The sequence below is a fragment of the Balaenoptera borealis genome, assembly GCF_965194805.1.
Source record: "Balaenoptera borealis genome assembly, chromosome: 6".
Lineage (NCBI taxonomy): Eukaryota > Metazoa > Chordata > Mammalia > Artiodactyla > Balaenopteridae > Balaenoptera > Balaenoptera borealis.
The window spans coordinates 33,868,360-33,894,665 of NC_138863.1; the positions used below are offsets into that span (position 1 = coordinate 33,868,360).

Genomic DNA, 26,306 nt, shown 5'->3' on the forward strand with positions numbered 1-26,306 from the left:
AGATGCTCAACATCACTAATCACAATGTATGTCAAAACCACAATGAGCTATCACCTCACATGTTAGAATAACTATTATCAGAAAGACAAGAAATAACATGAGTGGAGAAAAGGAAACCCTTATACACTGTTTGGTGGGAATATAAACTGGTGCAGCCACTTTGGAAAACAGTATAGTTGTTCCTCAAAAAATTAAAAATAGAACTACCATATGATCCAACAGTTCCACTTCTGGGTATTTATCCAAAGAAGATGAAAACACTGACTCAAAAGACATAAGCAATCCCATGTTGATTGCACCGTTATTTACAATAGCCAAGATAACGGAAGCAACCTAAGTGTCCATTGATGGATGAATGTATAAAGGAAATATATATGGATAATGGAATATTATTCAGCCATAATAAAAGAAGGAAATCTTGCCATTTGTGGCAACATGGATGGACCTTGAAGGCATTATGCTAAGTATGATGCAGAGAAAAACAGATACTGTATGGTCTCACTTACATTTGGAATCTAAAACAAAACCAAACCAAAACTGAGCTCATTCATACAGAGAACAGATTGGTGGTTCCATAGGTGGGGTGGGGTGGGGTGGAAGATGGAGTGCAAAATGAGTGGAGGGCGTTAAACAAGTACACACTTCCAGCTATAAAATAAATGTTACAGGGATGTAGTGTAGAGCATGGTGACTATACTTAATAATACAGTACTGTATTTTTGAAAGTTGCTGAAAAACTAGATCTTAAAAGTTCTCATCACAGGAAAAGAAATTTAGTAACAATGCGTGGTGACGGATATTAACTAGACTTACTGTGGTGATCATTTCACAATATATACAAATATCACATCATTACATTATATGCCTGAAATTAATGTAATGTTATATGTCAGTTACATCTCAATTAAAAATTAAAATTTTTAAAGTAATATTAAAAAAGGAGGACTTGGTAGGAAAATTTGGGAACCACTGCATCAGATTCTAAAGAAAGCTATTGAGATATTTGAGGATTATTTTGTGTAGACTTCAAAGATGGATACAGATTGCCCTCTATCTCTTCTTGCTCTATTAGATTAGTGTCTGTCTCTGCTTCTTCTGTGAAATGTTTACACTCTTTCCTACTAGTAGTGGCAATGGGACAAACGAATGCTGAGTGATGCTTGCCGAGCGGTCCTGGATGAGATTTACATCCCACCAGCAGCTGAGGGTGGCCTGGTAGAATATAGGCGAGCCCTCATCATCAGCTTACTCTTAAAACTCTACCTCAAAGTGAGGCAAGGACTGAATAAAGTGGTAACTGACTCCTCTGGGTCTCTGGGTGCCTTGGCGTTCTGGGCATGAGGCTGCACATGAAGGACCTCCCCAGCCTAGTTTTGATAATACACAGAGAGTGTCGAGTGTGGGGCATAAAGGGTGACACTTCCCGGCCTCCAACGGCTTTCTCCTGGCCCTTCTTGTCTCTCTCCTTCCCTCGCCCTCCTTCACTCCTGAGCTGAGAAGGGGACAGCCTTGTTATTCCATTTGCCTTATAATTTGTGTGACAAATGCTAATATGCAACATCAAATTGATTTATAGTAGTGAAGAGCCTTCAGTAAGTAAATTATATCTTTTTCTATTTCTTCACATTTTTTTTTTAAAGATTGATTGATTGATTGCTATGTTGGGTCTTCGTTCCTGTGCTAGGGCTTTCTCTAGTTGCGGCAAGCGGGGGCCACTCTTCATCGCGGTGCGCAGGCCTCTCACTATCGTGGCCTCTCTTGTTGCGGAGCACAGGCTCCAGACACGCAGGCTCAGTAGTTGTGGCACACGGGCCTGGTTGCTCCGCGGCATGTAGGATCTTCCTGGACCAGGGCTCGAACCCATGTCCCCTGCACTGGCAGGCAGATTCTCAACCACTGCGCCACCAGGGAAGCCCCCTTTTTCTATTTCAAAGAAAATTTTCTTATTAAAATAAGACCTACTTTAATATTTTGAAAATATAAATAAGACAAAAAGGAAGAGAAAATCATCTGTAATCCCATCGCCTATACATAACCATTATTAATATTTTACTGTGTATCCTTCTAAACCCTTCTTTATGTACAGGTACGTGTGCGTTTAGTATTGCTTGCTTATTTCGCTTAGTAACATAAACATCTTTCAATGTCATTAAATATTCTCCAGTGACATCATGACATAATGGTTGCATGGCATGTTTATAGATAGTTGTGCTGTTATTTGATCTATATCTTATTTTTGGACATTTAGGTTGTTTCCAGTTCATGAGTGCTCTAGAAGACTTCACCATAGAAACACCCCAAGGAATTCAGATGTTCCAGATCAGTGGGTAGGGTTTTTTGTTTTTTGATCTGTTTAGGCATGTAGATGTATGTATTATGCATATATCTCCCTTCTTTTCAATAACTATATTTTTTTATTACTTGTAAAGATAAAGTCTGCTAAAGCCAGTTGATGTTACCCACTGTCACCCACACATACCTTGCTTGGTTTAGCTTCTATGCTTTTTCTCAAGGCTACACAAGGAATTAGATTCTGTATCTCCTTTCCCTGCTATTTTCAATTTTGCTGCTTAAAATGTCCTTCCTTTCTTGGCCAATGTCTGTCCTTTCTTTAAAATCTGACTCAACATTTACTGCTTCATGGTGGGAGAAACAACCAGCTGCTTAACCTCCAGGAGCTTATTACCTAATTGGGAAAATGAGATACAAACATTGATAAACCAACAACTATTAGTAGCAGATTAGAGACTGGTTTCCTGGTTTATTAAGCAGAAAGTAAAGACGCAATTGGTTGGATCTGCAGATGCTTTTGGAATGAGAGAGAGCAGTGAAGGGAGGTTTGATGCTGCTTTTTGATGGTAAATAGAGAAGGAGGGAAGATACAAGGACAAACAACCACAGCCGGACAGGAACAGTGTTGCTATCACTGCAGCATGGAAGAGCCTTCTTTGGTCACTTAACAGGTACTCTTTGGGCATCTATTCTGTGCTCGGCACCATTCCAGGCCTGGGATACAGTGGTGCCCTCAGGGAGCTTACATTCTAGTGGAGAAAGCAAATAACAGGTGAAGAAGCATCCACGTCAGGTAGGACTGAGTGCCATGAAGAAAACAAAACAGAGCTGTTAGGCGAGTGATGGACATGCTCCTTCAGACGGGGTGGTCAGGGAAGAGCTCAGACCCAAGTATCCAGAAGGCACAGGCATGCCAGCATCTGAGAGAAGAGAAGTCGAGGCGGAACGGGTAACATGCACCAAGGCCTAGGACAGGAACGAACTCAGCACATTCAAGAAGCAGGGAAAGGCCAGTGTGGCAGAGACGACAACCAAGGGAGAAAGAGGTGAAGCTGCGCTCAGAGAGGTGGGTCCCAGTTTATTTATCTGTTGAGTGGTTACCTAGACTGGATCACTATTTTCCAATGGAATAATCCTGTGGGCCAGGAGGAAGGAGGAAGGGCGTCAAGGTGCTGAGTGGATGCAACACCCTACACCTCCACTTCAGGGCACAGACTGGACTTGTCCATGCAATTTCCTATGAGGAGACATTTCTGCAGCTAGAATAAGAAAAACGTTGGGGCAAGTGGGAGGTCTCTGAAAGCCCACTGCTAGCTCTCCATGAGAAGGAGGAAGTCCATCCAGGACATGCCCCTGGGGCGGAAGCAGCATGCAGAGTGGGTTTAAGTTTAGACAGTTGTTTACGGTTTTCACACTGAAGCCCTCCAACTTCTGAGGAAGCACGAAGAGGTGTGGGCTATTCACGAGCAAGCTTCAAAGCCAGGATTGGTGGGAGGCAAAGTGAGGCATGAGCTAGGAGGCCGGGCCACACTGGTGCCCTTGACTTAAAAGGCCACGAAGCAAGGGAGTCTCCACCCCCTGCCCTGCTCTCTGGGGCTCCAGGCTGTCTGCTTCCACACAGGGAGAGATTTCAGTTGCTTGGACCTAAATCCTTTCTGCTCATTTCTGCAGCTGGTGCCAAAGAGCATTCCCATTTGGAGCTGTAAGGTGAACCTTTATCTACGGGTGCAATGCCTTGCCCATCGAGATCGGATGAGTTGGTTTTCTTTGTGAATGGGTGGAAGGTAAGGGTTGGGTGTCACTACCATAGTTTGCAGAGACAACAGGGAACTTCTAATGTGAGGGGAGCACTTGTGGCCTGTTTGGGTTGAGACCCCTCCAATCAGGGACAAGAAGCCAGAGGCTGGGAACCAGGCTAATTTGGCCTGTTATCCAGTCCGCCCGGGCTCGGCCTCTGGGAATGTGGGGAGGCAGTAAAGCACTGGGGATAATGGCACGTGCCTCGGTGTCAGACAGCTTTGGTTCCAAGTCAGCTCTGCCTTTTACTGGACAAGCTTCTACAAGTTACTTCACCTCCCTGAGCCTCAGGGTGCCCGTCTTTAGGGCTATTGTAAAGATTAAGAGAGAGATGCTTCTTTCATTGATTAGGAACCTCTTAAATTCTTATACGAGGCCCTTAGCACTGGGCCTGATAAACCGGAGGCCCTCTATTCTAGCAGCATATACCGATTCTCAAACTCAGGAGGATAAGAAATGGAGCGCTCTTTTTTTTTTATTTTTTGAACTTAATTTTTCTGTTGAGTCTCCATTATACAGAATTAGTTGATGTGTAATTGCAGTCAATTTCCAGGCCCCCTCTTTCCCTGAGTTGCAGTTGAATTGTAGGAGGAAACTCTACAACACTTTTCCTTGGCAGCCACCCCTCCAGGCCTCACCATCAGTCCACACAGGCCACTAGTTAACCCTCAGTGCCTTCTGCCAGGCCTGTTCCTCTCATGCGTCTCTCAAGGGACCATTCTGTGCTCCAAGGCATGCAGCTTCTCTGGGGTCTTGCCACCTCTCCTCCAGGGCCCCTCAGCCTTCCCATCCCATGAGCTTAGCTGGAATTTGGTCAGGTACCTCCACGCCTGCCCCACGTGGGGGCTTGGCCCAAGGAAGGAGACAGAGCAGGGCCTCTACCTTCTCATTACTTTCTTTTTAACTCTCTCTCCTGTAGCCAGTCTCCACCGCCAGCAGCCACCAAACATTCTTCCAAAACTCTCACTTACAAGCTGAGTCCTTACTCACTTGTTCCACTGGCCTGGGCTTTGGAGGCTCCTTCCTCTATTTTCTGTCCCGCATCCCTTCTGAGTCATGAGCCCAGAATAAAGTGGCTGCAGCCCAGACAGGGAATAAGTCAAGGGTTAGAGGAAACACAGGTTGTGTGGTAGGGGTGGAATCAGCTAGATTATAAAAATATTATCCAACCACTTTCTCATTAAGTGCTTTCAAAAGACCTGGGGGACTTCCCTGGTGGCACAGTTGTTAAGACTGCGTGCTCCCAATGCTGGGGGACGAGGTTCAATCCCTGGTCAAGGAAATAGATCCCACATGCATGCCGCAACTAAGGAGCCTGGATGCCACAACTAAGACCCCGTGCAACCAAATAAATAAATAAATATTCAAAAGACCTGGGATGAAAGTAAGGGCAGGCAGATGAGGGCTGCTTCTTTCATTGATAGCAGCCCCTAGAGATCCAGAAAGCTCTTGAATTGTAATATCTCAACTTGGAAGCATCTTCCTGTACTATTTTATTCTTTGAGGTCTACACAAGTTCATGTTTTTCTTCTGGGGAGAAAGAAGAACCAAACATGAATGGCCCACTGTAGCTTCCTTTCCTCTGTTGCAACAAAATGGCTGGAGGTGTTTACAGGACACCCAAAGAAAAAGTGAAAGGAAATAAGCAAATGGGAAAGAAGCAGCAAAGAAGCTCCCTCCATGGCTTTAGAGTGCCAAATCCCGCACTTTTCAAGGTGAGGGAGGGAGGAATTCTAGTGTTCCCCCAGAGCCTCCCTGGGTCCTGAGCTGGGGCCACAAGGCTCACCATTGGCCACGCTGCTAGTGGCACATTCAGGGGCCGCTCCAGGATGGTAGCAACTCCCTCACCTCCCCTTTCTGCCACCAAGTCTTAGGATCCCTGATGTTATCAAACGTACGCCCCACAGGAGGTGTCTCAGAGGTGCCAGAATAGAAACCTTCTTCCCTCAAGGATCCTTCACACTTACATACACAGACACACACAGACACACACACACAGACACACACACACACACACACACACACACACAGCATCCAAGTCCTTCCCCAATTTGAAGTATTTCAAGAGTACAAAAGACTGGGTTCAAAGACTCCACAAAATTAGATAGTGGAGCAAACGTGAAGAATTTAAGTGCCAGGGGCAATTTTTTTTTAAATAGCTCTCTATTGGAGTATAATTGCTTCAGAAAACTGTGTTAGTTTCTGTTGTACAACAAGTGAATCAGCCATACACATACATATATCCCCATATCCCCTCCCTTCTGAGCCTCCCTCCCACCCTCCCTATCCCACCCCTCTAGGTCATCACAAAGCACCAAGCTGATTTCCCTGTGCTATGCTGCTGCTTCCCACTAGCTAACCAAAGCAATCTACAGATTCATTGCAATCCCTATCAAACTACCAATGGCATTCTTCATAGAACTAGAACAAAAAATTTTACAATTCGTATAGAAACACAAAAGACCCCGAAAAGCCAAAGCAATCTTGAGAAAGAAAAACAGAGCTGAAGGAATCAGGCTCCCTGACTTCAAACTATACTACAAAGCTACAGTAATCAAGACAGTATGGTACTGGCACAAAAACAGAAATATAGATCAATGGTACAGGATAGAAAGCCCAGAGATAAACCCACGCACCTATGGTCACCTAATTTACAACAAAGGAGGCAAGAACATACAATGGAGAAAAGAAAACTTCTTCAATAAGTGGTGCTGGGAAAACTGGACAGCTACATGTAAAAGAATGAAATTAGAACACTCCCTAACACCATATACAAAAATAAACTCCAAATGGACTAAAGACCTAAATGTAAGACGAGACACTATAAAACTCTTAAAGGAAAACACAGGGGCATCTTTACACAGTGGTAGTTCCCAACTCTAATCACATATAAGAGCACTGTTGCCACAGATGCTTGGTGTGTCTTGTACTCCATAAATATGTGTAAAAGTTGTTTGCCTGTAGAGCACAAAAAAAGAGGCAAATGAAATCAGGCCTAATATACCCCAGTCCATAAACCAAGCAGGCCATGACAGGCATTCCTCTGGGTCACCCATTCAATTCCCATAATATTCTCTTTTCTGTTTCCAATGCAGGTAATTGAGAGGAATGTGGACCCAGAAGTCACCCTGCTGACTTTCCTATGAAAGAACTGGACCCTTTTGATCAAAGTCTTGGCCGTGTCTGTGTTTGCCTTAAAACATAGGCCAGCTACAATTATGAGAAATAATCAAACCTCTCCATCCCCACACAGCCAGGTCACGTGGCCCTTGCTCTCTATTTGCTTTTGGCAATGGTTCTAAGGATATTAAGTTAATTGAGCTATTTGGAGAGGATAAAGTTTCCCCAGAGCTTCTTATATCTTGATTTAATAACCATGAAATAGAAGCTAAGCTCTTTCTTTCAGCACTAATTATTCCTTTAAATGCCTTCCAGATCCCCAAGAGGGTGGTTATGTAATAGAGGTTTGTGTTGCATGTACTCTTCCCTGTAAGAAAACCAAATTCTCCAAATTCAGGAAGAGCACATGTCATAGGAGAAGATTACCTTTCTCTACATCTGTTTTCTCACAACAAATTTTCCCCACCATTCTATATTCTGAAATTTAGATCTTCATAATGGCAAACATATTTTAATTGGTAAATCTAATGGATCTCTCAGAGAAGCCAAAAAAAAAAAAAAAAAAGACAGAAATTACAAGTTTTGTTTAAAAGCCCACATAGTTTTTAATTCATTGTCAATGTTTGAAAATTAGGAAATCTCATTTTTTAAAAAAAATAGGAATTTCTCATGAAAAATGGGAAGATAGTCCTTCCTGCCTGGCAGCAGTCTTGCTTAGAGCTGAGTGGGGCCTGTCTGTCATCCTCCATCTAAAATGGGGAACAAGCTCTCCAGTCACACCCAGCCCACTCCACTCATTCACACACCTCTCTGATAAGCATTTATGGTTATGACTTAATTTAGATGAGCAAGCCATATGGCTTAAAAAAAAAAAAAAAGCCAAAGATTCCGAAGTCTTCTTAGCCAGTCTAGTTAATTACATCCAATCCATAAACTGTGTGGAAATGGGCCACAATCAGGGAGAAGGATGACTAAAGAGAGGAGCAGAGGCTGAGCCTTGGGATTGGACCTGGACCAAGCAGGAGCAGAGGGACACTCCAGGTGGGATATGAAAATAAGGACGGGAGTTTCCTCCGAAGGCTCATTGACTTGGTTTCAAATGCAGTACAAATTACTGGGCAAAACTAGCAATACATTAAACTACTAAAATAAGTGTTTCTCTTCCAATTACATGATTGGAACCCAGAAGAATACCTATAATGAAATAGGATTTTTCCAAGGGCTTTTACTTCTGTTATCCTACAAGATGCTTATGCTAAGCCTGTGAAGATAAAGTAGGTATTGCCTTTCCCTCTTTGCAAGCGAGGAAACAGGCAAGGAGAGGTTCCTATGTCCAGTGTCACAAAGCTAGGAAGATACAGAGTGGCCTTGACTGAGGCCTGTGGGCAGGCGAATGTCTTCTCAGATCTGCACCTCACCCCACAAAGGAGACTTTCCTCGCTAGTGACACCCTAGGAAGGCAGCTCTAATGGAGGCGATGTGTCCACCTGGGAGTCTTTCCTTGACCACCCTTCCCAGTGCACCTGACAGGAACCAAGTATGCCTACGGAAGAGGAGGCTGTGGTGCCTGCACCGTGATGGTGTCTACGTGAGACCCCGCATCCCAGGAGATAAGGTATCTGCCCAGATGCCCAGAGGCCAGGCTTGCACTCTCATCTCACAGCTGATGAAGATCTCAAAGACCTTCCAGCCTTGTGATTCTAACCCTCTCTAGGTCTTAGACCCCTCTGACAAGCTGATAAAATCTATGAGCTTTTACAAAAACTAATAACATTTTGCACACAATTTCCGGGAGATCATGGACTCCCCAAGGCCCATCGATGCATCCCAGGTTAAGAATCCCCAATTAAGGGACCTCCCTGGTGGTCCAGAGGTTAAGACTCTGTGCTTCCACTGCAAGTGGCACGGGTTTGATCCCTGGTCAGGGAAGATCCTGCATACTGCAGATCCCACATACCGCAGATCCCGCATGCGCACAGTGTGGCCAAAAAAAAAATGAAAGAAACCGCAATTTAGGCCAAGCATTCATTTTACAGATGAGGAAACTGATGTCAGAAGGATGAAGTGACTTGTTCAAGGTCATGCAACTAGTATGTAGAACAACAACTTGAGTCCACGTTTTCTGGCTCTGACACTAATGCTCTTTCTACTGTTGGGCTGGATCTGGGCCATGATTCCAGCCTTTCATTAAGGGCCGGATTCCAGGACTTGGGCTGCTTCCAAATCCACTGGCCCAAGAAATCAAGAAATGGCCTCAGGACACATTCAACTCTGCTGAATGACCTTATACAGAGAGTTTAAAATGAACAAGCACAAAAATTATCAAATACGGTTAAAAGACAAAGGTGCGCCTTTTACCTGTTAAGGGATCAATGTGCTAATGTTCACTAGTTGACATCCAACCGTGTTCCTGATGACACGAGTCCATTCCCACTGAGACCAGACCCAGGTGGGTCTGTTCTAGGCTTGGAAAGTGTTTCTGAGATTCAGAATGCCCACATTCCCCCTAAGGATCCCAATTCTTATAGATAATACAGAGTCGGCAGAGAGGACTCTAAACTCTCCCTCCCAGTCACTCCTCCAGGTCCCCATGCTCTAGGCTGAGTGACACGGAGAGGGGGTGGTGTCTGCTGCCCTTCTTGGTTCCCACATTCCCCACAGGGCAGAACTGTGTTGCTCCTTTGGATTTTCCTTGTGCTTCTCACATAAGACACTTCTCTGTCACCGTGTGCCTGGTGCCCATCTGCTCTCTGTATGGGGCTGGCTGCTGTCACCACTGTGAAAGGTGTTGGAAGCATCAAAATGAGGCTTCACCCCGTGCAGGTAAAAGCACATCCTAAATTTCTCATTTCTTAACTCTATCTTTGTAATCAACGCTGTGTTGACTGTGCCTCCTGGGGCTTCTAGGTTGTGGTCCAGTAAGTAGAAGCTTTGGATGCATATTGGTCAAGATAATAATATCTGTTAAGTGATTTAAAAGAAAGCTAGAAATCCATCTACATTTCATTAGCTGATCATCTTTCTTCTTACTTTTTCTGCTTGAATGATAACAGCATGATCAAAACATTGATTAATGCCAATTAGACTGTGAGGCAGAATAAATATTGCACAAAGAACATCATGCATAGAATAAAACATCTCTGAGGATAACAGGGTAAAATTCAGGATTATTCCCTCTGGCGTGGAGTTTTAAGAGTACTGTGACATGCACTGGTATAAACACACCAGTTCCTCTGTCATTGTCACGGGGGTTTGGAGAGTCATAGGTCCAGACCCATTAACACTGCGAGGCCTTCCAGGAAGAAGGAGTCTGGATTTAACCACATAAGAGTCAATTCCAGGAAGGTCAACAAAGGCAAAAGACCCAGCAGAGTTTACTAGAGTCTCTGAGAAAGTCAGAGAGGATGTTCTCCCCAAGGCCAATAAGCCCAAATCCTGGAATTATACTACATTCTGAATCCAGAGCAAGGCTTTAATGTGCCCGAGAATCAATTAGCTGGGAGCTTGTTAAAAATGCAGATTGTGAGTCAAGAAGATTGGAGCAGAGGCCTGAGGTTCTGCATTTCCTAAAAGACCGCAGGTGGAACCAACACCACTGGTCCACGGACTGCACTTTAAATAGCAAGGATCTAGAACACAGACCAAAATCGTGGACCTTTGAAAGCAGAGCTCCTTTTGAGCCACACCAGAAGAATTTAAAGAAAGTAACATGAAGTCCACAGTGGAGAGTCTCCAAGTTAATCAGAAAGAGGTGACCCCATGCTCAGAACCAGGCTGGGAAAGATATGGGGGTGCTCAAGAAAACTGTTTTTGAAATTACACACGCTTTCCTCATAATTACTGATTTCTGGAGAATTCTACTCACTCTGGGAATGGAGGTTGCGTGCTAATTCCCAATTAGAAGGATCTGGGCATTCGAGCTTGAGAAGTAATCGTAATGCTAGAACACGGCTTCCAGGTCACCTCCTCCAGAAGGAAAGGGGATGCCGGCCCACTCTGCCCAAGGGGAGGGTGCACTGCTCAGGGAGAGGGTTCCACCATGACAAGAGAGACACAGGATGTGGACCCTGGCAGGAGGCGGTGGCAGCAGGAAGGCAGGGCCTGTGACCATGCCTGTGTCCTTCCAGGAGAGGATTGCCAAGAGCCATGGCACCCGGTGCAGGATCTGCACCCCAGGGATGGCGATGCCCATGTACACGCTGCTCAAGAGCCACCCGCAGCCTTCAGAGGAGCAGCTGCTGGCAGCCCTGGGGGTGAGGTCTGACTTGAACAAGCCCACTGCCCGCCAAAGCCAGGTGGGGTCATGCATCAACCTGCTCCTCCCCACCCACAATGCCGCCCCAGCCCCGTTCAGGGACCCCTCGGCTGTTTCCGAAGTAGCTGCTTTCACCCAGGAGCAGAGAAGAATGTCAAGGTGTATCTGCTTATCAGAGCACTTGCTGCACAGAACTAAAGAGCACGTGTGGCCCACACTAGCATCTTGACACCCTGCTTTTCTACCCAGTGACTTATGTGGCTGCCTTCATTCGGGCTGTCATAACAGAGCACCTCAAACTGGGGGTGTTAAAACAGCAGGAATTCCTTCTCTCGCAGTTCTGGAGGTGAAGAGTCTGAAATCTAGGCTCTAGAAGAGGACCCTTCCTTGCCTCTTCCTAGCTCCTGGTGGTGGACAGCAGTTCTGGCGTTCCTTGACTTAGAGATTCATCACTCCCGTCTCTGCCTCCATCTTCTCGCGGCCTTCTCCCCTGTGTGTCTGTGTCCAAATTTCCCTCTTCTTACAATCCAGTCACTGGATTAAGGCCTACCCTAATCCAGTAGGACCTCATCTTATCTTGATTACATCTGCATCACAGCAGATTTCCAAATAAGGTCACAGTCACAGGTTCCAGAGGTTAGAACGTCAACGTATCTTTTGGGGGGGACACGATTCACCCATAACACAGCCCTTCACCTATCGAAGGGATCCTTTAAAATTTGCAATGGGTTTAAATTACTAAAGAGTTCATGGGAATTCCTTGGCGGTGCAGTGGTTAGGACTCCGCATTCACTGCTGAGGGTCTGGGTTCAATCCCTGGTTGGGCAACTAAGATCCCACAAGCGGCGCAGCACAGCCAAATAAATAAATAAAGAGGAGTTCATAAACATATCCCTTTTGCAGGATCAATAAAGCTCACGTTCAGGTGTCAACAATCCCTAAACCAGACATCTGTTACACAATAGATACACAAGTCCTTAGATTGAGGCCTGAAGGGTGAGCATCACACACTCTCCTAATCTGCCAGTTGCCGGTGGACTTCCTTTACTCTCTCTGCTCCGTTGCAGAAAATCAGATCAAGTCACCTAAAACCCTGCCTTCCTTAGGTCCTTCCACTATTTGAGGTCCTTCAGCAGCTCCTTACCCCTCATGTGGCCACGCCTACCCTCCTTCACCCGGCATTCAGAGAAGTCCAACAGCTGCCCTCCCAAGCTCATTCTTCCTCCTCAGCTACATGAGTTCCTGCTGGCCAGTCTCCTCTCAACCCTCAATCCTCCGCATGTTTCCACTTCTGCACCTCTGCTTGTGCTGCGCTGTGAACCCCGAATGCCCCTCCCCTGCTCTCCACCAATCCACTGTTTTCTCATCCTTCAACCCAAGCTTCTTTGTGAAGTCTCCCCCGATGAACTCAATTCCACACTGACCCTCCTCCATCCCACCCTCCCCCATGCCTTCATCCTTGGAAACCTGAGTTTCTTACACTTTACCATGCAATAGAATTACCCGCAGACCTCTTAAATGCAGATTCCTCCACTGGGACCCAGACATTCTGATTTAGGAGAATTGGAGAAAGGCCAGAGAGCTGCATTTTAAACAAATAGCAGAAATTCTGATGCAGTGACCTAATATCCCCTGAGGGGCACTACTAACAACCTGTCCGAGGCATGACACTTCACTCATATGGTGCCTTAGAAACGGCCACATTTTCTTGTTTTGGGATCTCTTGCATCTTACATGGTATCTGAAATATAGTTGCTGTCAATAGATACATGTTGAATGAATGAATAATTTAATAGATGGATGCAACTGAGCTCACCAGATAGACTATCATCTTCTTTAGAACAGAGAATAAAACTGGAATTGAGGTGGTGGGATGGATAATTATCTAAGAAGAAGAAAAAAAGCAGTGAACAGCCTAGTGGCTATTTAAATTTTCTCAAAAACAAAACAAAACACCTGTGTTTGTTTCAATTTTCTAAAGAAAAATAAATTAAAAATCAGTAAAAATAAAGAATACTGATAACTTTTCTTCTTCTCTGATTAGGTAATCTATGCCACTGCACTGGGTATCGGCCAGTTCTTGCAAGTGGAGGGACCTTTTGTTTGGTGAGTAGGGGACTATGGGGGCAACCTACAGAGCAAGAATGACAGTGACAGCTGGTCCAGGCTGGGAGCACAGGAGGTGAGTTTTTTAGACCATCTAAGTAGACCATAAGGAAGACCGACCAATTGAGTTAGCTCCAACTAACTCACGGGAGTTTGAGCTCTTTGTTGAGAGAAGGGTGAACGTTACACCACCTTTGATGCTCTACATCACACCACTGGGAAGCTCGGTGGTCTAGCCGGCCAGCCAGACATCTTCCATGGCTAGTGCAGCAAGGCCTCGGGACAGGACATGTAGGAGGGCTCAAGGAAACCCAAGGAGACAAGCAAAGACCTGGAGTTTGCTTTGGGGAGGCAAGGTTAGTTCCAAGAATCCAGACCAGCTGGGAAAGTGTGAGCAGATAAAGAAGCCAAAAATCTAGAGTGGAATCCAAAATTCACCCCAAGTACCAGAGTGCAGGGAGTTTCCCCCACCAAAGAGCGATATCGCACTAGGCTGCTGTGAAAATCAAATGAGAAATTGCAGGCTCATAACAAAGTCTTCCTTGGCACTTAGTAAGAACTCAACAAATAGTTACTACTGTATTGAGGATGCTTTCCACACTATGAATAGTGTTTGCCAGGGAAACCAGACAAGTACACCTGATCACCCTCTACAGAGGGCAGGATGGATGTAGGCAGTACTGCCCTTAGACCCAAGCAAGGGGGATTCCAAACTTTGGAGAGCCCCTCACTGGTCCTCCTCCAGCCAATCTCAGGAGGCCACGGGGCCAAAGTGACTTGTTTGCCTCGAGCCTTCACCCTTTTCTAGACTGTGCTCCAGATACATTCTTGACCCCATTCCCAGGCACAAGTCTCTTCCCCAAGTCCATCTTCCTTGGGAAGATCATAACAGCCAGCATGTGCACCCTGAGGCCAAAGACTAGCCGTTTGGGAAGCGAGTAGACAGAGCTTGGACATGCAGGCTGGCTCACAAGTGTGTGAGGCCCTTCACGGTACAGAACAGAGCCAGGGTGGGGAGGGAAGGGCAGCAGGCCACAGGCCAGGGGCCTCCATTTGTATTCTTGCCTCAACTCCACAAATAGTGGATGAGGGCCTGGAAATGGACCAGTATGTGTGTCCCACTCCCCAGAGCCAGCCAGGTCCCCAGTGAGTGTCCCATCTTCTACTGCCACATGGGGGAGCCAGCAGGTGACAAGCTGAGAAAATGAATATCTTGTAAACCCATCAAATTGCTGGTGTAAATAGGAAAACACTTGTGAAATACAAATAAAGGAAGTTAAAGGCAACCTCTCTCCCTGTGGAATGTGGATGTTATCCATCTTTCCAGGCACAGACTCTGGGGATAAAAGCAAAAATACAGAGACCCACCCTGCAGCCAACTGGCCCCAGGGACCTTAATGGGTGAAAGGAACCTAGCCCCAGTGGGAATACCCAAGGCTCCTATCTACTAGGCGAGAGAAGACTGGCTTCTTCTGTTATCATTCACTCATGGTCCATCGTGAGGGCGCTCAGAGTTCTGAGTAAGAGTGGAAGCGCACCGGCTTCGCTCAGCTGGTTTTGCTTCTTGGACAGAGAAGAAGCTGCCTCTGCATAAATGTCAGCCTGAGACATTTGTGCAGAGACAGAGAACTGAAGTATCTGGAAGAAAGTATTTTACTAGAGACTTAGGAGAGACTATCTGAGGAAGAAGGTGCAAGAGGTAAGCTTGGAGAAAATGGGAAATGAAAGAACCAGCAAATGGAAACCAGCTTTAAAATTCATTGACTGTCCATTCATTCCCAGTCAGTCCCATGCAGATTGCAAGTGTCGGGGAGATCTGGTTCCAAAATGGTTTTCTTTTTTCTTTTTTTTGTCTTTCTTTTTTTTCCCTCTTTTTAAGGTCCCTTTATAAATGATAATACTCAATGTTGTTGAGTCTTGTATATACTAGAGAATGGATAAATTATTATTGCTGTGAAAAGCATCTTATCAATTGATTCTACAACTAGGAATTCACCTAAGAAAAAATTCAGAGATGTACACAAAGCTGTACATGTAATGAACAGAAATGTTCATTATGTTATTTGTAGTTATAAAATGTAAAAAAAAACCCCAGTAAGTATACATCAATAGCAAATTTTACAACTATATTATGGAATAGCCAGAAGATGGACTATTATGCAATCAGCAAAATTATATTTTAAAGGCTTTTTTAATGATAGGCAAATAAATGAACAAAAAGTCAAAGTAAAAAGTATATTGGGGGCTTCCCTGGTGGCGCAGTGGTTGAGAATCTGCCTGCCAATGCAGGGGACACGGGTTCGAGCCCTGGTCTGGGAAGATCCCACATGCCGCAGAGCAACTGGGCCCATGAGCCACAACTACTGAGCCTGCGCGTCTGGAGCCTGTGCTCCGCAACAAGAGAGGCCGCGACAGTGAGAGGCCCGCGCACCGCGATGAAGAGTGGCCCCCGCTTGCCGCAACTAGAGAAAGCCCTCGCACAGAAACGAAGACCCAACACAGCCAAAAATAAATAAACTAAAATAAATTTTTAAAAAAAGTATATTGTACTATAACTATAGTACAAATATATATTACATAAAAATATTATCAGTGGAAGAGAGTAATGATAGTTTATTTCTTTTATGCTTCTCCATATTCTTTATTATTGTTTTAAGCTATATAATATATACTGTGTGGGTATTATATATTCTATATATTTATCTGTATCACTGTATTTAAAAAAAAAGTAAAAAAAAAAGAAAGATCTTGTGATTATGCCTATTCCAGTAGAAACCACCAAAAGTGACTTTAAAAGTTCGGAGCCTCATTTAAATTGTCAAACCCTTCAAGGCACACACCCATTTACATGTTAAAAAGTTCTTCATCTCAAGGCATTTCACTATCCTAGGAGTCAAATGGCTGTCAACAGAAAGGAACAGGAAAATGCTGCCTGGATCAGGGAGAAAATGATTCTTCCTCGCTTGACAGGAAAAGTGACGTGAGCCCCTTTGTTTGTCCTCTTCCTGAGAGTATCGCTTAATGTCGGCTAGTGCTGCAACTGTGCTTGTGAGTTTTGATGGTCATTCTCCGCTTTACTTACAAACGTCCAAAGTGCAGGCACGAATAAGGCACTTTTCATTTGGGATCTGGGTAAAGTGGTGATTCAAAGCCCACACTCTGATTTCCCCCTTCACTCTCTGGAAAGCTGAAACAATAAAACATAAACCCACTCAGACAAGAGAAAAAAGACCTACCCCAGCTATGATGAGTCCCAGCCTTGCCTGGCCCTACTCGTGCAGAGCTGGCCTCTATCACCACCCGCTCCTTTGCAGAGAGAGGGCACCGCAACGTCAGGAAGGCTGAGGAGCCTGTCCAAGATACATGGCGAGTTCATGGCTCCCACAGCTGCGAAGTCCAGCCTGAAACACCCCAGTCTCCGGCTTTGCTCTCTGAGAGACGCTAGTTTCCAAAAAAGACCCACGGCCAAGCTCTTAAAGGAATTACTTAGAGAGAATTCCTAGTTCGAATATAGGAAAAATAGAGTCTGCTCCCTGTAGACACGGAAAACTAAGAGAACACAGTTGGCCTTAGACAAAACTGAGCCCGTCATTCCCCGCCGTATCTGTTTCTATCCTTAACACCCCGGGAATTCAATCTGGGCAATGATTGCGCTCTGGGGTCCACCTGGATCACGTTAACCAAATGCAGAAGAACATATTTAAACTGGACTGTGCCCCAATATTCCTTATAAAGAGAAACACAATTTTAAGGTGGATCTTATGATCACTGAGCCACATGTCCTTTCCCTATACGAAAAGACACACAGGAAGCCACATTATAAGGGGAAGGTTGCTTGGTGACCATGGATGCAGAGCAGTTGGATAATCTTAAGGGTAACATCATAGAAGACGCCCCTCCATCCATCAGGTAGACCTGCTGGATGGCAGGTGTCTGCCCCATGACACTCCCTTCTCTTGAAGCTATGTTAATATCTTCCATGGGGTAACTGTTAAGCCTTGGCCTGGTCCCTGTTTAGGGGAACTTTAATTCCTCAGCTCTGATTCATTTTGTTTGTTTTACATTTTAATTCTCAGACACTATCTTGCTTCTAGGCTTTAGATATACACCACATTACTGACCTCAGGTACTGCCTACACTTCTAATTCCAACTTACACAAAAACTGATCCTTCAGATGTTGGCCGGTTATGCTTCAGTCTGGGGTCCTAACCTACACAAGCAACAACTGCAAGTTTTCCTTCTGCAACCTGGGAAGACCTTAGAGAGGAAAAAGGCGGGGGAGTATTGGACAAATGTCAGGCCATTTCACTTACTTGTCACAATTACCCTTCAAAATAGGCATTATTTCTATTTAATCTTCAGAGAGGTTAAGTACCTTTCCATTGAGAGGGTCAGAGAGCCAAGTCATGGCAGAACTGAGAAGGAACTCAGACCTGTCTGTCTCCCTATCTCCCATGCTCTTCCCCACTACACAGCCCTCTAGCCCTGCATCCCACAGTTCCCTCCCAATTTGTCTTTCTCTTTAGGAAGGTTTCCTGGGAATAAGTGTTCCCAAAGCTAAAATATGTTTGATTCAGACAAGATTCCAGTTTGGGTAACTTTTCACTGTGCTTTAGTTTCCTAATAGGTAAAGTGGAGTTGATAATTTACTTTCTTTGTACAATTGTTGTGAGGATTAAGTAAATTATTAATACGTGTAAAAGTACTTGGAACGTAAGCACCCCATAAATGTTAACTATTGTTATTAAAGCAAGTGGTGTGTGTGTGTGTGTGTGTGTGTGTGTGTGTGTGTGTGTTTACACATGGGTCTGTATGTTTAGAGTCATTTTTTTACTTAAACTATAGGACTTCTCAGAGTTTTGAATGCTGACTTGACAGGTGAGGGGATAGAGGTTGGGGCACAGTGGAGAGGGTTTCCCAAACTTATTTGACCTGTGATTGTTTTTCATAGGCTGTCTTGGCGTTTCGCAGGGTACTGTTTGAACTATTTAATAGAATACTCTTTTCTTTAACATCACATTAGTGTCAAATCAGTATTTCTCTTACAACAAGATTCTCATTTAAAACTATTTGGTTTGAACTATTTTCCCATACAAGGAGAATCAGATAGTTATTACTACGTTCATTTTGCCTAATTAATGTGAAGAATTACAGTGCTGTTTCCAGTTGAGCAGGGCTGACAGAACCATCTTCTTCTGCCCTTTATAAAGATTTGCATGGAGCTATTTGCAAAAGAGGAGTTCCAGCCCTTGGACCCTACCCAGGAGCTCATATTTCCCCCCTGAACTCTTGGTAAGATGAGTTGGGTGCTTTATGTGCTTGTTTCAATGCCACTGGTTATAAGCTCAGTTTTCTAAAACCACACTTTCCGTCCTGTGAAATTATCAAATTGTGGAAATGCTTGATCAGATCAGTATGCTTGTCCCTGTCCTGCTCACCAAGCCCTGCCTGTTGCCCTGCACACTTTCCCCAAAGCCTCAGCTGAGGCTACTTTTTAAAGCGATTTCATCATTACTCCTATCATTGTCATCTGCAGTGTGTCCCTATTGACTGTCCCAAGCAATCCAGTTTTTCTCAGCTTCTAACTTGGCCTTTCCAGCCTTTTCCAGATACTGACCACAAGGGGCACTTCCAGGGCTTCCCGGTACCTCAGCCTTCCCTCTGTCAGCATCTCTATCTTTCCTCTCTAACATCCAGTGGTCCCATTCCATAAAATGCCTATTTCTGAAAGATTCTGATGTGTTTATTCATGCATTCAACAAATATTCATCATTCAGCAATGTGCCAGGCACTGTTTGGGGTACTGAATATACAACAGGGAACAAAACTCACACAGACCTGACCCCAAGGAGTTTGTAATCTGGTGGCAGAGACAGACAATGAGCAAGATAATATATAAGTTATATAGTGTGTTAGCAAGTGAGGAGAACAAAATAAAACAGAGAAAGGGGATAGGATGATGCAGGGGGTTGCAACTTTAAATATCCGGCCAGAGAAAACTTCTCTGAGAAGGTAACATTTGAAGAAAGTCCTGAAAGAGGGGAGGGAACAGGCCACGAAGATACATGGGGGAAGAGCAGTCCAGGCAGTGGGGCAGCAAGTGCAAAGGTGTCAAGGAGGGGAGAACTCCTGGCCTGATCAAGGGACGGAGCAGGGGCCAGCCTGGCTGGAGCGCCGCGAACCAGGGAGATCAGAAAGCTGCGGGTCGGGGGGTGGGCAGGCCATGCTGAAATTAGACCACTTGGCTTTTACTCTGCCTGAGATGAGAAGCTATCAGAGAGGTTGGACAGAAGAGGGGTACGCTCCTATTAACCTTGTAATGGGATCCGGGGTCGTTTTGGACGCTGGGATGGGAATAGCCTGCGGAGGGGGCGAGGGAAGGAGCAGTGAGCCCATCAGGGCACTAATGTCATCCTGAGGATGGTGGTGTTGGACCAGGCGGCCCGCATGCAGGTGGTGAGGAGGAAGTGGATTCTGGATACATTTTGGAAGAAGAGCCAACAAGATTTCCTGATGAATGTGATGTAGGGGAGCGGTCCCCAACCCCCCCGGCCGCGGACGGATACCGGGCCGCAGCCTGTTAGGCACAGGGCAGCACAGCAGGAGGTAAGCGGCGGGCAAGCAAGCTTCACCTGCCGCTCCCCATCGCTCACATTACTGCCTGAACCGTCTCTCGCATCACCGCCTGAAGCATCCCCCCACCACCTCGTCCGTGGAAAAGCTGTCTTCCATGAATCCAGTCCCTGGTGCCAGAAAGGTTGGGGACCGCTGCTGTAGAGTGTGAGAGAGAGAGAGGAGTCACTGCTGACTCCGGGGCTTTGGGCAGCTGGAAAGGGGAGTGGAGAAGGGGAGAAGGGGAAGACCTCCGGAGGAGCAGGGCCTTTTGCCTTTGGGGGATCCTTTTCTGGGGCTTGGAGGGGGATGGGACATGAGGAGCTCTGTTTTGGACACATTAAATTTGAGATGCCTATTACACATCTAAGGAGAGACACTGAGTACTCGTTCAGGATTTCAGAGGAAAAGCCGAAGATTCTAATTTAGGAGTATTAGTATAATTATGATTTTTAAGGCCATGATACTAAATTATGTTAAATTAATCTATACTGAAGGGTCAGTGACAGATGCCAGCTCCTATTGTCGCTTTCCTCCAAAGAACTACGCATTATCAAGTCTTAAGCTAAAGGAGTAAATATCTAATTATGGAAATTCAGGCATTAGCCAATGGGTGTAGTGAGTGTCTTTTTGGTCAAGGGGACCCCAGAACTTCTGAAATCTCTCTAGAGGAACATACCTCCACCTAGGATCTATCATAACCCAGGAATACAGGTGTGCACAGGTGCACACACCTTGTTATTTGCACGTAGAGAATGGCAGAGAACCCAGAAAAACGAACCCTGGCCTTTCATGGAAAGAGCGTCAGCCTGGATCTCCCCTGGGACCCTCAAGGACCTCCTGGAGCTGAAAGCAAAACACCTGGAAGGCCCTCTCATCCTGGGCAACACCTCACTGGGTGAGTGATTGCAACGCTTCTCACTCCACCATTTGTGCCGAGCTGGACTTCCTGTCCTCCACTCTGCTCACAGTCTACAAACACTACTTTTTAAGGATAAAAACCTCATTTTTTAAATAAAAATGTTATAATAATGTATCATAAAATGTACTACGATATGGTATATTATATAATAATTATTTATATAACATAGTATTTTTATATCTACTATATATTTTTATATACTAGCATATATGTGCTATATAGACTCATATATAAATTATATATACAATATTAAAGTATAATACAAATATCATATTATTATAGTAAAATGGTCTCCAAAATTGGAGGTACATATACCCTGGGAGTATGCAGTGTAACCTCTTGAGGCGTGGGAAAAAATGTATTAGAGGACTGTTTATCATTTAATTTACTTTGTCCTTTTTAACTTTGTTTTTGTTAAATAAAATAGAATTTTATAAAATAGGTATGGATATATTAACAATGCACAACCAGTTATCACCACACCCCGTTTAAGAACCAGAGCTTTACCAAGAACTTTGAATGCCCCGTGGGCCCTCCCAAACCACAGGCCCTCCCCTCGCCTTCTTCTCGGAGGCACTCATTAGCCTGAATATGATGTCGGTCAGTCTCTTCCTCATTTTTACAATTTTACCCCATATATTTGAGTAACTAAGCACCATGTCCCTTAGTTTTGCATATTTTTGAACTTCACATAAATAGACTGACATGGTATTATTCTTCTGCAATTTGCTTTGTGCGTTCAACATTCTTGAGCTGAGATTCGCCCACGTTGTTGCGTGTAACTGTGCTGGATTCCATCGTGTGTCCAGGGCACAATTTGCTCATCCATTCTATTGCTCAAGGATGTGGAGTGTTCTCCAAGATTTTGCTATTACAAATGTCTTTATATGTGTCTCCTGGTGCCCACATGCAAGGGTTTTCTAAGAACCTCTCATCCATTTTATTTCCTATTTTGATATACATGTAGAGAGTATAAATAAATACATATACCAGGAGAGCCTGTGCTATAAAATTACTTGGCAGGGTGTATGGCCACTGCTTTCACATCTATACACATTTATTGCCAGTTTTTAAAATTAGCATCTGAATATTTTTATGAGAAACTCTCAATGCCAAAAAATTGCATTTTCTCTTTCCTAACTCTGTCTAGAATATATAATGCATTTACTTTCAGGACCTGCGTTGAAATCTCAAGGACATTTTCACCCAGTTCTCCTCTCTCCTGCTAGGATTTCTGAGCTGATTATGCTGTCTAAAACAAGTGATGATGAGTTCCAGGTGTTCTTCATAAAATATCAATGAACCGATTCCTGCACTAAATTTAACAGTTGCTATATAGTTTAGAACCTCCTCATACATTTATCTTGTCTGGCCTGTTTCCAATTCTTCATCATTTTTCTGATGTGATATGACATCCCCACCATGAAACTTTACTGTCTAAAGCTTTGCACAGAATATGAGGTACTTGGATAATGTCATTCAAGACCCTGCAGTCAGCTGCAGGATTCTTGCCTGTAAAATGCCATGGTCTTGGGGCTTCCCTGGTGGCATAGTGGTTGAGAATCCACCTGCCAATGCAGGGGACACGGGTTTGAGCCCTGGTCCGGGAAGATCCTACATGCCGCGGAGCAACTAAGCCCGTGAGCCACAACTATTGAGCCTGTGCTCTAGAGCCCGTGAGCCGCAACTACTGAGCCCGTGTGCTGCAACTACTGAAGCCTGCGCGCCTAGAGCCCATGCTCCGCAACAAGAGAAGCCACTGCAATGAGAAGCCGGTGCGCAGCAACAAAGACCCAACACAGCCAAAAAAATAAATTAAATTAAAAAAAAAAAAAAAAGCCACGGTCTTGCAGTGTCACTTTAATGGGAAGACAGCAAGAGAGAACTGGCACTCTCCAATGGTTGGATGGTCAATTCCAGGGAGGGAGGGTGTTCGCAGGAGGAAAGTAGGGGATGTAGTGTCTGGCACTCAAATGCTACTTGTCTCATGGGGACAACGGCAAAAGGCCAAGTGAGACAAAAACCTGCCCGGGCAAACACCCCCAGTCACTTACAACATCCTTAAGGGCCCCTTATGTACAGATACTGCATCAGGCAAGCTGGCACCCACAGAGTAGGAAGGAAACATGCAAGACTTTGCCTTCAAGATGCACTGCAAACCCTTTGGCAAAAGGAACCTTATTTTAGTCCTTCCCTAATCCCCCAGATCTCCTAGCATATATGTGCCTGTCCCAGATAACACGCATATATGTGCTAAATTACTGACAAATAACTTAATGCAAAAAACAAACAAACAAATGAGTGGGTCAGAAACTTGAATTTGGGAGGCAGTGGTAATAATGACTTCCTTAACTCAGGCAACAGGGAGGTTGACTGAACTGAAAGGCTTAGTCCAGACTGACTGGCAGGCCACCGTATGTTTTTGGAGGTTGGTGGTGGGCAGGGGAGGGGACCCACCTCGGCTGTATCACTGCCATCCAGGAGTCCTACCTTCCCGGCCTCAACCATCATCAGCCAGACTTTGACCGTGCTGCAGACCAGCAAGCCTGCCCTTCCCTGGCCTCACCCCACCCACTTGCTAGGAAAGGGACCCTTCCTGGTTTTGCCCAGCACCACAGCTTCACAGCTTCGGCCTTGGGACAACTCAGGTAGCACACCTGCATACCACTCAGAAGAGGAGGAGAACGTGATTAAATTTATCTGAAATCTTGGGGTTGGAGAGAAGAGAAAGAGGGAATAGTAAAATGGGTGGTTTTGGAGTACAGTCAAGTAGCTTAAGCAGACGGCCAAGACCCGAAAACCCTTCCCCTCATCTTCACCCCAGGCATCGTTTAGCCCACGGTTTTCAAACTTGTCTTCAGCACCACAACCCTGTCCTCAAACAAATCTTAGTAAATGAAAATAAGTTGCTCTGTTTGAAGAAGGGGGAAGACTTTCTCCATCCCACTGAGCCCCTATATCTACCTCCGCCAGGGCCAGGACTCAAGGAAAGTGAACTTGCCCAAGGTCCCCAAACTGGCTAGTGGCGGGTCACCAAGCCACACATCTCCCACTTCCAATCCAGAACTCTTGTCTTTACTGTCATTCCCCCGCCCCCAGGCCCACCCCACGGCCTGTCCAGTTGGCTATTTATCAGTTTGGACTCTGCAGGCAATGTAGAGCCAGATTCTAAAATCTGAGGAAACAAACAGTGCACTTTCCTTGGGGGCCCCTTAAACTTTAAGTGTGAGTAATCTCTAGTGGCCTCCAGGGACCTTTCCCAGGATGCCCAAACTTTTCCTAAGGCCCAGAAGAATGAAGGACACTGGTGGGGGGGGGGGGGGTACGTGGGAGCCAGATGTGCCCACCACCACCACCAGCAATCTCCCCCAGGAAATCAGTTTCTGTGACAGCTTATGTTTGTTTAAATTTTGTGTGCTAATCCAAGTCACATACACGCTTGGCTCTGTACACTTCTTTTTCCTCAAAATCTTTAGTATAGTAAGTGCTCCAGAAAGTCGCTGCACCTTTAACCCATAGACCCACAAACTCTGAGAAGCATGGAGTTCAAACAAAATCCATGTTCTGAGAATCAAACAAAGATAAGGCTCTTTTCAACTCTGTTGAAATATAGGCTAGGTTTTGTGACCAAAGATGGAATAAAATATGAATGGAAATACAGTAAATAGAATTTCCTCGGTACAGCTATGTCATGCCTGGCACAAAGTGAGGGGGTAATGTGAGCGATGGAAAGAGCCAAACTAAAGCCCCAAAATGGATTGTCTGGCCTCAGCCTGAGTTTGAAATCCATACTTCTGAGAACCCAGGCAGTAGCAACAGCTGGCATTTTACTCTCCCCTAGGGCTGAACTGCCCTATTCTATGTCAAATAAGCGATGATCATACTAGTCTGTGTGATGCTCCTGACCTTAAAAAGATATTAATAATAATAATAATAATGTCTTTGTCTCTGATTTCTTCCCTACGAATAAGGCTCTGGGTCTATAGCGTAGGAGGAACTGTATGATAGGAAACAAGCTTGGTCTTCCCAGTGCTCCTGCAGGCAAAGGGAAGGCAGGATTTTGCAGAAGTTAAAGACCAAGCTTTATTGGAACTTATAGTGATGGGAAGCAATAGACCACCCCTGGTGGGTCTGGGATGGGATCCCGTGTTACGGAGTGCCTTGTATGAGATGCTGAAGCAGAAACAGGGTGAGGACTCTAAGTTGAGAGACGCTCCAGGGCAGAGGAGAAGTTTAGTTACTTTTAGGCAAGATTTGCTTAGCATACAGATAATAAGGAGCAACTAGTGGTTCCCCTAATCAATTAGGTTAGCTATGATCATTGAAGCAGCAGGGGGTGTTGTGCGTGTATGTTGGCAGGGGTGGGGGAAGTATTGTGCCAAGTACATTGTTAATATTGATGAAAATAAAGTTATGTGGGAGGGTGAAATATTCTCCACGATTAATCCACAAGAGAAAAATCAAAGCCCAGCCCACAACCTGTTAAAAAACAGACTAACTGTGGTTAGAACCCAGCCTTGGAAATGATGTCAAATCAGACTCTACGTGTTAGTGATTCATTCTACAAACCCCAGAGAGATTAATTTTTAAAGTCCAGCTAAGTCACCTCCTGATGGTTTGGGTGACTTCTTCATTTTCAAAGATTGATCTGAACCCTTTACATCCCTACTACAGAGAAGCCCAAAGCCAGTGCTAATATCCTGCCAATACTCATGAGTACGGCTGCAACGGTTTTTAAATTCTGAATTACTTCCTTGCCAGCCAGCAAATAGCATTGTCCTGATCCCCCTAGATGGATGCTCTTCCATTGCTCCTGCCCCCCAAGCCCCTCCCTGGGAACCCCCAACATCCCCACACCTAACAACAACCAACATAATACCTAGGGCAGCTCCTTGCATGAGCTGTGTTCATTCTGATTGGCCGGTGCCCCTCCTGGAACTGGTTGTTGACGGTTTTGAATATCAAGGCTACCTGTAGAGGTGCAAGTCAACAGTAAAAGCATTATTGATTTTAGACAATGACCTAGGAAATTGAAAGACCTTTGATTGTTTTCATGCCATCATATTTATCCTCCTTAATCACAAAACAGCTTTGCATAGTTTCACTGTGGTCAGTCAGGAGGGGGTCACGGAAAGTTCTAGTAGAGTCTGCCACCTGCTAGTTTTTACTGTCATCCCTTCTCTCTAGCCTCTGTTTTCTTG

General features: G+C 45.0%; 1 protein-coding gene and 1 pseudogene across 2 annotated transcripts in view; one reads left to right on the top strand and one right to left on the bottom strand.

Annotated features, from left to right (window-relative positions):
• Positions 1 to 26,306, bottom strand: part of LOC309631111 (uncharacterized protein) — a 208,653-nt gene that overhangs the window by 102,854 nt on the left and 79,493 nt on the right. The window lies entirely within an intron of this gene.
• The window catches only part of LOC309630907 (aldehyde oxidase 2-like), a 78,896-nt pseudogene continuing 53,942 nt past the window's right edge, over positions 1,353 to 26,306 (top strand). The window contains exons 1-11 of the transcript XR_014249517.1: positions 1,353 to 4,076; positions 7,185 to 7,227; positions 8,728 to 8,824; positions 9,920 to 10,032; positions 11,337 to 11,684; positions 12,695 to 12,779; positions 13,509 to 13,570; positions 16,461 to 16,550; positions 18,782 to 18,863; positions 20,936 to 21,081; positions 22,280 to 22,366. The product of XR_014249517.1 is annotated as an aldehyde oxidase 2-like (transcript). The remainder of the gene's footprint in view (positions 4,077 to 7,184; positions 7,228 to 8,727; positions 8,825 to 9,919; positions 10,033 to 11,336; positions 11,685 to 12,694; positions 12,780 to 13,508; positions 13,571 to 16,460; positions 16,551 to 18,781; positions 18,864 to 20,935; positions 21,082 to 22,279; positions 22,367 to 26,306) is intronic.